This window comes from Scylla paramamosain, chromosome 3 (genome assembly GCF_035594125.1).
Source record: "Scylla paramamosain isolate STU-SP2022 chromosome 3, ASM3559412v1, whole genome shotgun sequence".
Lineage (NCBI taxonomy): Eukaryota > Metazoa > Arthropoda > Malacostraca > Decapoda > Portunidae > Scylla > Scylla paramamosain.
Window position 1 is genome coordinate 21539312 of NC_087153.1, and position 12199 is coordinate 21551510.

At 43.7% G+C, this 12199-nt stretch overlaps 2 long non-coding RNA genes across 2 annotated transcripts in view; both read left to right on the plus strand.

Annotated features, from left to right (window-relative positions):
* Positions 1-380: 380 nt before the first annotated feature.
* The window catches only part of LOC135092838 (uncharacterized), a 20993-nt gene continuing 9174 nt past the window's right edge, over positions 381-12199 (plus strand). The window contains exon 1 of the long non-coding RNA XR_010263088.1: positions 381-399. This is a non-coding gene — a long non-coding RNA (uncharacterized LOC135092838). The remainder of the gene's footprint in view (positions 400-12199) is intronic.
* LOC135092843 (uncharacterized) lies at positions 2877-5974 on the plus strand. The gene is made up of 2 exons (XR_010263089.1): positions 2877-2968; positions 5441-5974. It is a non-coding gene; the product is annotated as an uncharacterized LOC135092843 (long non-coding RNA).

Sequence of the window (12199 nt, forward strand, 5' to 3'; positions counted from 1 at the left end):
TGCTAGAGCTCCCTGATTGGCCTCAGTGTTTCCGTTTTCTTTAAAATGTGATGCAGATAAATTATATCCTTCCGTCAAAATTTTATTATAAGACATCAGGTTATGAAGGTCAGAATAACCTAGTGTCTTATTACTAAATATAGATTTTGGTAAGAGCCAATTTGCTGCCCAAATTAAAAAAAAAAAAACGGGAATACATGAACCAATCAGGGAGCGAGGGCATCCCTAGTGACAGTTACCAGGTGGCAGAATTAAAGGGCCGGAATCAGTAAGCACAGTGGCGTGCCGTGGACGTATGGGCGTGTGGCACAACTTCCGAGGCGAGGAGCGCTTGTCCCGCGGCTGGACCTGAGGCTGAGGCGCGGTCTCATCGACACAAGAGAACGTGATGAGAATGAGGTGAGCGGCCCGTCAGATGCAAGTATTAGTGAATCCCTATAATTTTGACAATGTGTAACCAGTATTGGTGGTGGTGGTGTTGGTGGTGTGGTGGGTCAGGCGGGGTGCGTGGGCGGGATGTGTGGGGCCGGGATGTGGGGAGGGAGGGCAGGGTGCTGGTGACCGGGTGATGGGGGCGGATGATAAAACACATCAGGTGAGTGATCTCGTTTGTATTTGGTGTGAGCGCGCGCACGCACGCACGCACACACACACACACACACACACACACACACACACACACACACACACACACACACACACACACACACACACACACAATCTACTAATTTTTGGTTGTGATAATTTTTGACCAGTCGTCCGGGCAGCTCCTCACTCCCTTCCCTCCTCAACAACCCCCAACCTCCTCTCCTCTTTCCCAGGCCTCCCTCCTCCCCAACCTCCACTCACCTCTCCTCTCCTTGCTCTCCCTCCCCCATAGTCCATATCCTTCTCACCTCCATGCCTCTATTCTCTCCCTCCACCCCTCCCTATACCTCTCTTGTACTCCCCATCCTCTCTCTCTCTCTCTCTCTCTCTCCTCTCTCTCTCTCTCTCTCTCTCTCTCTCTCTCTCTCTCTCTCTCCGCCTTTCATACGCTGCCCACACACTGTTTTTCTCGCCCTCCCTCCCTCCCTCCCTCCACCTGCAGACCATTCCTCTTTGCCCTTCCCTCTCCCCTCTCTCTGTTTCCCCCTCTCGCCCTTCCGATTTATCCTCTCTCCCAGCCTCCCCTCTCCCACCCTCTCCCCGGCCGATGAAACTTCGCTGCACTATAAAATATCGCAATTGGTTAACGATTTAACGCCGAAATCTGCATATAAATTTGGGGTTAACAAATTTTGCTCAAAACAAAACAAAACAAAAGCTCGCATTTGTGTTTTTTTTTTTTTTTTTTTTAGGATCTGGTGATAGTCATGTTGTGTGTGTGTGTGTGTGTGTGTGTGTGTGTGTGTGTGTGTGTACAGGTGTCCCATTCCTTAACACACACACACACACACACACACACACACACACACATACACACTAGTGATATCAATGGCCACTGTATGTCTTTGCCTTAGTCAATCGGCGGCCGTACATCTCCCTCCATCTTGAGTCGAGGAGAAAGAGGAGGAAGAGGAAGTGAAGATTCTTGGGTGAGAGGTGGCTTGACCTTAGCACTTCGAAGGCCAGGGGAAGGATCTCTTTCTCTCTCTCTCTCTCTCTCTCTCTCTCTCTCTCTCTCTCTCTCTCTCTCTCTCTCCTTTTTCTTCTTCTTCTTCTTCTTGTTTTTAACATTGGCAAGAGCTGTGATTGTAGATTTGAGTGTTGGCCTTTTCAGGCTCACTTAGACTCACTTCACTTGATGTGAAAAGCAACCTTCCTTTGTGTTCCTTGCTGTTTACCCCAGGTATTGAGATGATACAACTTAAAAGATGTATTCATATATTGTTTTATATATTCCTTTTATTTGAAATGACCTTATTCCGATTTGAAATTTTGAACAGTAATTGTTCGTACTCATCTTGACACGGAAAGACGCGCCTTATGCTTTGTGCTCCTTTCGGCACGTAAACCCCGACAAGCAGGATGTTGTGCATTCACTAATTCTTGGTGTTCCGAAGCCTTCCGCACGGCACTGCTCTCGCCGCGTTCGCTGTATTTAATTGTCGGTAGCACATTAAACACTGTTTCTGTGAAGAAAATGCATATTTACTGTTGATATGATTGTCGTCATTTTGCACAAATGTCATTTTGTTTGAAATGTTCTGGTTCAGGACACCACGCTGAGTAATGTGATATCAAGTGTTGAAATCATTCAGATCCCTCCATTGCACTTTGTTGATTTTTTTGTGAAAATCATAAAGAGTTTGATGTGTAAAGATAATTCTTATCACATTGCAGTTGTAATATAACCTGTAATCCATTGCTTGGCTGAATCTTAGTGATCTTGCATCACTTTAAGCTCATAGTGCACTATTGAATTATCAGTGCTCTTTGACTGTTTGTTTTTGATAATTGAAAAAGAAAATTTTATATTTGCAATCAGTTTTTTAAGTTGACCTAAGAAACAAACATTGATGCAATTTGGAGTCCATATGTTTAATTAAACATATTCTCAGTTTTCACAAAGTAATAATAAAAAAGAGTTATGTCTGTGTGTGTGTGATTAATGAAAGAAGCAGACCTGAAATTGTGTCTCTTCCTCGTGTAAGGTGTCCAGCGTACCCTTGAGGCCAGTGCCGGTGCGGAGAGAGAGAGAGAGAGAGAGAGAGAGAGAGAGAGAGAGAGAGAGAGAGAGAGAGAGAGAGAGATGCAACCGTATTCTAAGCTAAAGATGTAGGATGTCCACCTGTTCTCCTTGTTCTGCCTGTCATCAAGTGTGTTGTGGTAGCACTCTAGCTCCCTCGTTGCAAGTGGCCTTCATTATTTACATTACACTTTGTTACAGCGTAAGGAGTTGCTGGGTGTGGCCTTCAGTAGGATAATGAGGGTGGAAGCTGGCAGTGGTGACCACATCAAGACGTGGCACCACAACACAATGAAGGTGTGTTGCTGCCTGTCTTCATTCCGTGAAGAGCACACCAAACTCCACCCACACACTCCACCTCACCACACACCTCACCACATAAGCATTTACTCCCCTTTTTTAAAATCTATTAATATTTAGCTTATCTATAGGCTTTTACAATTGTCTTCACTTTTTTTTTTTTTCATCAGATTTTGAACATTTTCACTACAGATCTGCCGGAAAGTAGAATGAAGATTGGTCTGGAAGCAGAATCTGAAAGCATGAAATTAAGTTATTAAGAGCACGGATGTGACAAGAAGCAATATAAACATTGATAATAGTAATAGCAATAGAAGTATTAGTATAAGTAAGTCAATTTGAGCCCCCCATTGCAAATCTGACGTGCACTTAGGCCCTGTTTACACGAGGCGCTTTCCAACGCGCGTTAGCAAACGCGGCGTTAGAAACTACCGCTCACACGAGGCGCTTTCAAACGCGGCGTTAACGCGACGCTTGTGTTTGTGCGTGCATATGTGTGTGCCAAACAATGCACTGAATGCAGAGAGCAACAGACAGTTTCAACCAGGATGGATCTAGAAGAGGTAGCATGTGCTTGGATCTTGCATCGCCGTTTGAAGCGGCGCAAGCGGCGAGAAAGAAGATACTGGGTTCATCCAATTTTACAAGACAGACTTACCCATGGCATGTATACAACCTTGTACCCGAGTTTAAGAGAACATGAAGACAAGTTTTTCAACTATTTTAGAATGTCAGTGAAATCATTCGATGAGCTGCTAATGTCAGGGGAAAGGGGAGAAAGCCATGTTGCTGCTCAGATGTAGTATACAAGTTGAAATAGTTAAAAAAATAAATAATAAAGTTATTCTGTTAACTTACCCATAGCTTGTTTCTCCTTAACCTCTCCTGAACTACAGAAGATATCTGCAATCTCTTCCCAGCATTTTTTTTTTCAAATTCCTATCTTTATAGTACGGGGACTGCATATCCCATAAGGCTGGACGTTTTTCTATTTCATTAATGAGAAGGTCAGTGTCTATTGCCTCAAGCCTCTGCTCCGCCATGACTGCCAGTGATGGGACTGAAGAGCTGTGTGCGTGTCACGTGATAAAAAAATTCCTCCACGTGGAGTAACCCAGGGGTTGCCATAGTAACGCACATTCTCTTTCCTCATTGGTAGCAGCCCAGCCAATAAGAGAGCGCGCTGCTTTCAAAACGCGGCGTTTACCGCTGTGTGTAACCGTTCCCATATGCTTCAATGTATCTCGAGCCGCTCGCCAAACGCGCGTTAGCAAGGGACCCAGACGTTAACGCGGCGTCAGGCAAAACGCCGCGTCACGTGTGACCGGTTCCTATAGGCCCTGTTTACACGAGGCGCTTTCCAACGCGCGTTAGCAAACGCGGCGTTAGAAACTACCGTTCACACGAGGCGCTTTCAAACGCGGCGTTAACGCGACGCTTGTGTTTGTGCGTGCATATGTGTGTGCCAAACAATGCACTGAATGCAGAGAGCAACAGACAGTTTCAACCAGGATGGATCTAGAAGAGGTAGCATGTGCTTGGATCTTGCATCGCCGTTTGAAGCGGCGCAAGCGGCGAGAAAGAAGATACTGGGTTCATCCAATTTTACAAGACAGACTTACCCATGGCATGTATACAACCTTGTACCCGAGTTTAAGAGAACATGAAGACAAGTTTTTCAACTATTTTAGAATGTCAGTGAAATCATTCGATGAGCTGCTAATGTCAGGGGAAAGGGGAGAAAGCCATGTTGCTGCTCAGATGTAGTATACAAGTTGAAATAGTTAAAAAAAAATAAATAATAAAGTTATTCTGTTAACTTACCCATAGCTTGTTTCTCCTTAACCTCTCCTGAACTACAGAAGATATCTGCAATCTCTTCCCAGCATTTTTTTTTCAAATTCCTATCTTTATAGTACGGGGACTGCATATCCCATAAGGCTGGACGTTTTTCTATTTCATTAATGAGAAGGTCAGTGTCTATTGCCTCAAGCCTTTGCTCCGCCATGACTGCCAGTGATGGGACTGAAGAGCTGTGTGCGTGTCACGTGATAAAAAAATTCCTCCACGTGGAGTAACCCAGGGGTTGCCATAGTAACGCACATTCTCTTTCCTCATTGGTAGGAGCCCAGCCAATAAGAGAGCGCGCTGCTTTCAAAACGCGGCGTTTACCGCTGTGTGTAACCGTTCCCATATGCTTCAATGTATCTCGAGCCGCTCGCCAAACGCGCGTTAGCAAGGGACCCAGACGTTAACGCGGCGTCAGGCAAAACGCCGCGTCACGTGTGACCGGTTCCTATAGACTACCATTGACTTTGCTAACGCCGCGTTTGCTAACGCGCGTTGGAAACGCCTCGTATAAACAGGGCCATAGACTACCATTGACTTTGCTAACGCCGCGTTTGCTAACGCGCGTTGGAAACGCCTCGTATAAACAGGGCTTTTTTTTTTAATGTTACTTCCCGGCAGGCCCGGAACGTGAACACACGATGATCCGCTTTGAGGAGGACAGTGTGGCATTCTCTTGCCTCACAGCAGACTGCAAAGTGAGGCTCAGGGAGGCTGCTGGAAGGCTCTGGTCACCCTTTCACCACGCTGTCGTTTGTTGCACCTGTCCGATTCATTCTGCACGGTTGCCTTCCAAATGTTACACATTAATTACAAATTTTGGTATGGACTGAAAATGTGACACATGTACTCTGCGAGTACACGTGCACGTGCACTTGCTGCATCTCTTGTTGTCAGAGCCGCTCGTAACTTGTTGTTCTCTTGCGGTGGATGGAAGGGTGACGTTTGCTGACGTGATGACGTGAATCGTGTTTGGACAACATTCGGCTTTTGGCTAACGTCAAGTAAACGTGTCTTTGCTTTGTTGCTTTCTTGTAAATGTTTACAATAAGTTATAAATTTCTTATGTCAGCCAACCAGTTGTGGCTGGGAACTGGAGTTGTGCTGTTTTTGTAAAGGTTTGTTAGAGGTTGAACTAATAATTCATATTTGCTAGTTAAGCTAATTCTTGTACCTACTTATTATGAATTTGTCTTCCTCCTCCATACTTTTTTTTCTTCTTTCTTTAATGAAGAGGCAAGGTGATGTCTGAGAACAACTTACACATTTTAAAAGTTTGAACTACATTCTGATTTAACTGTGCTGCTTCACAGTCCATTTTAAATATCAGGATGCACCACCATGTAGGGAAGGAGTTAGTATAAATCTATGTAAAAGATAATTTGAGTGTAGCTTTTGATGTTGTAGTGTAGGTAAATGAACCACAATGCAGGCAGTCACTGCAGTCCTATGTTGTCTTGCCTTTGAATGTTAATGCTACAGCTGGGAAGGATATTGTTGGGTAGGGAAGGCAAGGCAGAGCTGGGGGCTGACCAGCAGAGCAGTAGCACTCACCAGCCATTCAGACATGTGCATAAGCTGACATTCAGTTGCCTTTTGTTTTCACCTGCTTTCTCTGTCACTCCGACAACGCCGAGCGTCTTGATGCGCGACGATCCGTAGAGCACCGTCATTGCCGGACCGAGCGGGTCGAAGATAAATCGTAGCATCCTCTTTGAACGAATATTTATTTTAATAAGTACAGTGTATTGAATTATAAGATCTGATGACAGAATATATTTAAATGAAGATGTTATTGTAAAGCTGCAAACTAAAAGTACAATTAGGGAAAAAATGATAGTGTCTCACCATATACAGTATATTGTGGCTACACAAGACTTGCTTGTGTCTCCCTCTCTGTGCTCAAAATGCTAGCCAGTCATGGAACAACTTGGGAGGCACTCAGAGGCCATATGCACTACAGTAATAGGAGTGCTTTAGATAGGTTAGTTCTTGCCTACCTTCGTATCAAATGCCACGTCATGTGCCAACATTTCAAACGTGGAATTGTAAGAGAAGGTAGAAATCCTGGTCAGGGATGTTTTTATCCAGCAATGTTGGGTGGATCTGGAGGGATATTATGAACTGTGTGTGTGTGTGTGTGTGTGTGTGTGTGTGTGTGTGTGTTTTTTTTTTTTTTCTTTTCTTTCTTCCACCTACGGAAAGAGCTCAGATCTTTGGGTAGGAATGAGACCTACCCAAAGATCTGGGTATGTTTATGGTACCCAAAGATCTGAGATGTTTATTAAATCTCTCTCTCTCTCTCTCTCTCTCTCTCTCTCTCTCTCTCTCTCTCTCTCTCTCTCTCTCTCTCTCTCTCTCTCTCTCTCTCTCTCTCTCTCTCTCTCTCTCTCTCTCTCTCTCTCTCTCTCTCATTAGCTCACATTCTGAGTCACCTCCAGCATCTTTATTAGTCTAGCCCCTTGTTACTCCAGGTCATAAGTGGTAATTTTGCCTTGTTAGCATGGAAAAGATACACAGTTAGGCTCCACTCATGCAGGCATTGCTAAAAATGAGGCAGCTGACTTACTTGGCCATCAGCATCTCACCTGTCTGTCAGTCTGAGGTTGCTGCCACACTCTTCCTGTAAACAGTCAACTGAGGACTCTGACATCAGCTACAAACCTCGGCCTGTTGGGACTTCAATGTTGCCGTGGTGCACCTCAAGATCCTACATAAATAATGGTTCATTTACCCATGCATTAGTCCTGCCTTTGTTTAAACCACACTAAGAAAACCTAATGACAAAGTTTTCACTCAGTACATCTTTAGTCTCTGGAGGGAATGCCAACCAAAGCTTGACCATTAAATAGCACCAACTTGCTTAAATGTGGAGGTAAATGCAGTCTGCCCAACCATTCTCTCTCTCTCTCTCTCTCTCTCTCTCTCTCTCTCTCTCTCTCTCTCTCTCTCTCTCTCTCTCTCTCTCTCTCTCTCTCTCTCTCTCTCTCTCTCTCTCTCTCTCTCTCTCTCCTGTATCATATGAATCACTCTTCAATAATAGCACAACACATTGGTGAGACAACTTCTCCCCTTTATAAAATCAATTTGACAGTTTGTAAGAATTTAATTATCTTCCAAAAAATTGGTCCATTTGTCTTTTTATTATCTTTTGACATAGTTTTGTTCTGTTATTTAGTGTGTGTGTGTGAGTTAGTCTGTGTGAGATTGCTGGCATGGTACATATGTAGATAAATAGATTATTATTATTATTATTATTATTATTATTGCTAAAAGTTTGAATGATGTATGTGTATGTATGTATGTGTGTGTATGTGTGTGTGTATGTGTGTGTGTGTTTGTGTGGGGGGCTTTGTCTAGGCCACCCTATGTGTCAGTATGTCAGTATGGTATAGAGAGAGAGGGAGGGTGCCTTTGATGTCAGGAAATAGAGTACCATACTTACTGGAGGAGGCAGTTGGCACCTGCCAAAATGATAATTACTCCCAGTGAGGTCTAAAGCACTGTTCAGGGGGTGCTGTCATCTTATCATTAAACCCAGCTGTGACCTCACTGAACGTTTCCCTTTGTGTCTCACAACACAAGGGGGCAGTCACAGCCTGCCCTCTAAAGACAACTCTCTTCCTCCACACAAAACTACAAGCACCTAATAACACACGCGCGCGCGCACACACACACACACACACACACACACACACACACACACACACACACACACACACACACACACACACACACATACACACACACACACACACACACACACGCCTTTCACTCATAATTTCAAAATTCATGGTGACTCCTACACCAGCCTCCGAGTCCCCATCTGGGGAGGGGACCACAAATGTCCCCAGGTCAGAGTGCTCTTCTGACAACAAGCCTAAGTGTCTTGACATCCCCCTCATCTTTTTCTTCATTAACTTCTGCAACATTCGTGGTCTAAGATCTAGTTTTCAATCTGTAGAACACCACCTCTCCTCTTCTAAACCTCATCTTTTTTTCCTCACTGAAACTCAGGTGTCTGAGGCAACTGACAGTAGCCCCTTTTCTGTTCCCTCCTACTTTCTTTATCCTCATTTTTTATCCAAAGCTGAATGCTGCATTTATGTGCGCAATGATTTGATGTGCTCTCGTGCCCACGCTCTTGAGTGATTTTTCCATCATCTGGCTACAACTACAGAGTCACTCTCAAACTAAATTTATCTGAGCTGTATACCTCTCACTTAACTTCTTTGACTATAAGAAATTCTTTGACTACTTAACTTCCAAAGTGGAGCACATTCTGACTCTCATCCCTTATGCAGAGATCTCCATTCTTGGAGACTTCAGTGTTCACCACCAGCTTTGGCTTTCCTCTCCCTTCACTGACCATCCTGGTGAACTAGCCTTCAACTTTGCTATCCTCCACGACCTAGAGCAATTGGTACAACACCCTACTCATATTCCTGACCGTCTTGGAGATACGCCCAACATTCTTGACATTTTCCTGACCTCTAATCCTTCTGCTTATGCTGTCACCCTTTCGTCTCCGTTGGGCTCCTCTGATCACAATCTCATCTCTGTATCTTGTCCTATCGCTCCAATCCCTCTTCAGGATCCCCCTAAGCGAAGGTGCCTCTGGCGTTTTGCCTCTGCTAGTTGGGGGGACCTGAGGAGGTATTTTGCTGATTTTCCTTGGAATGACTACTGCTTCCGTGTCAGAGACCCGTCTTTGTGTGCTGAGCGCATAACAGAGGTGATAGTGTCTGGCATGGAGGCGTACATTCCTCACTCTTTTTTCTCGACCTAAACCTTCTAAACCTTGGTTCAACACAGCTTGTTCTCGTGCTATACATGATAGAGAGGTGGCCCACAAAAGGTACTTAAGCCTTCCATCACCAGAATCTCATGCACTTTATATTTCTGCCCGGAACCATGCCAAGTCTGTTCTCCAACTAGCCAAAAATTCCTTCATTAACAGAAAATGTCAAAACCTTTCAAGATCTAACTCCCCTCATGATTTCTGGCATCTAGCCAAAAATATCTCCAATAACTTTGCTTCTTCTTCTTTCCCTCCTTTATTTCAACCAGATGGCACCACTGCTTTCACATCTATTTCTAAAGCTGAACTCTTTGCTCAAACCTTTGGTAAAAACTCTACCTTGGATGATTCTGGGCTTGTTCCTCCCTCTCCTCCACCCTCTGACTACTTCATGCCACGTATTAAAATTCTTCGCAATGATGTTTTCCATGCCCTCGCTGGCTTAAACCCTCGGAAGGCTTATGGACCTGATGGGGTCCCTCCTATTGTTCTCTGAAACTGTGCCTCCGTGCTTGCACCTTGCCTAGTCAAACTCTTTCAGAACAAGGAACTGTGTAACTTTGAAGAAGTGTCGCGGCTTACCCTAACCTGCAGGCTTGCCCGGGGACTAGTAGGAGATTCCCTGTAACCAGTTGGGGGCAATAAGCAGCAGGAAAGGACTAAGGACTAATTAACAGTTCCGAAGAGCCAGGATAGGCCTAGCAAGCCACTGGTGTTACAGTTTTTGCTGAAGAAACGCAGAACGTGCCTCGGAATCGGACTGACCAAAGGGTAACGAACCGGAATGGAACTGGACATGAAAATAGGAAACAAAAGACAATAAAGATTGCAACGATAAACTTGGCAACATTCAAGGATAAAGAAGAGCAAATAATAGAGATGATGAAGGAAAGAAAGCTGGAAATCGTTGGATTATGTGAAACTAGAATCAAAGGGAAAGGAGAAAAAACATTACATGAAAATTATAAGATCATATATAGTGGTAATGAGGATGGAAGACATGGGGTTGCTATAATGATGTCACCACTGATGGCAGAAAGGATGGACAGTATGGACTGCAGAAATGAGAGAGTGATGGGTATAACGTTAACTATAGAACAGACAAAAATTAGCATTATCCAAACATATGCTCCACAACAGGGCAGAAGTCTGAGGGAGAAAGAGCAGTTTTATGAAACTCTAGAGGAAATGACAGAAACAATAAGACATCACGAGAATGTCATTGTCATGGGAGACATGAATGGACATGTCGGACAGAATAGAGATGGAGTAGAGCACGTCATCGGAGAGTTTAGCATTGGCGAAAGGAACCAGGAGGGAGAAAGAATAATAGATTATTGTGTGATGAATAACATGTCCATTATGAATACTTATTATAAACATCAGGAGAGCCATAAATGGACATGGTATCGGTGGAATGTAGCACAACAAGGATATACTGAGAGGTCAATGATTGACCTGTTTCTCACCAACAAGAAAAACATATTTAAAGATTTTAGGACCATACCATCTGTGTCCTTAGTCTCTGACCACAGGTTGGTGGTGGCTAAATTGAAAATTGTAAAACCAAAGGAAAAAGTCAAGAAAAAGCAAAAGAGATTCAAACTGGAAAACCTCAAGGACGAAGAGAAGAAGCAAGCACTGCGGCAACTGGTAACATTACGAAAACCAACCGAACTGGAATTGGAAGAAATGAACATAGAAGAACAATGGAATAAATTCAAGAACACTGTGTATGGGGCAGCTGAGGAGACAGTTGGTATTAAAATCAAATATGGAACCAAAAAGAAAAGTACTGCATGGTGGACTTATGATGTTAAGGAAGCAGTCAAAGAAAAAACAAGATCTTTCAGAAAATGGATGAAAACAAGAAACATTGAAGATAGAGAAGATTACGTAGATAAACGAAACAGTGCAGAAGCAACCAAAAGAGCAGCCAAGGAGGACATGTGGATCAAGATTGGTCAAGATCTAGAGAGAGACGTAGAAGGAACAAGAAAATTATTGTATAGCATGGCTAAGAACTATAGGAAAGGAAATAGCGAATCAACACATGCAATAATGAACAAAACAGGAGAACTACTAACAAAACCACAGGAGATTGAAGAAAGATGGAGAGAATACTTCCAAGAACTTCTAAATGTGGAGGATGTGGAAGTGGATGAAGAGCGGAATCTAGATATACAGGAGGAACAAGGAAAGAACCCAAATGAGATCAGTATAGAGGAAGTGAAGGAGGCACTAAAGAAGATGAGAAGCGGCAAAGCCCCAGGGGACGACGAACTCCCTATAGAGCTATTTAAAGCTGCTGGGGAAGAATGTGTAGAGTGGATGAGGTACATTTTCAGTAATGCGTGGAAAGAGGAGAAAGTGCCCCATGACTGGCACAAAGCAATAGTATGTCCAATATATAAGAAAGGCAGTAAAACAGATTGTGCAAATTATAGAGGTATATCCCTGTTATCTCATGTTGGAAAATTGTATGAAAGAATAGTTGAGAAAAGATTAAGAACCTGTGTCGAGGAGAAACTAGGAATATGGCAGTATGGTTTCAGGCCCAATAGGAGCACGACAGATCT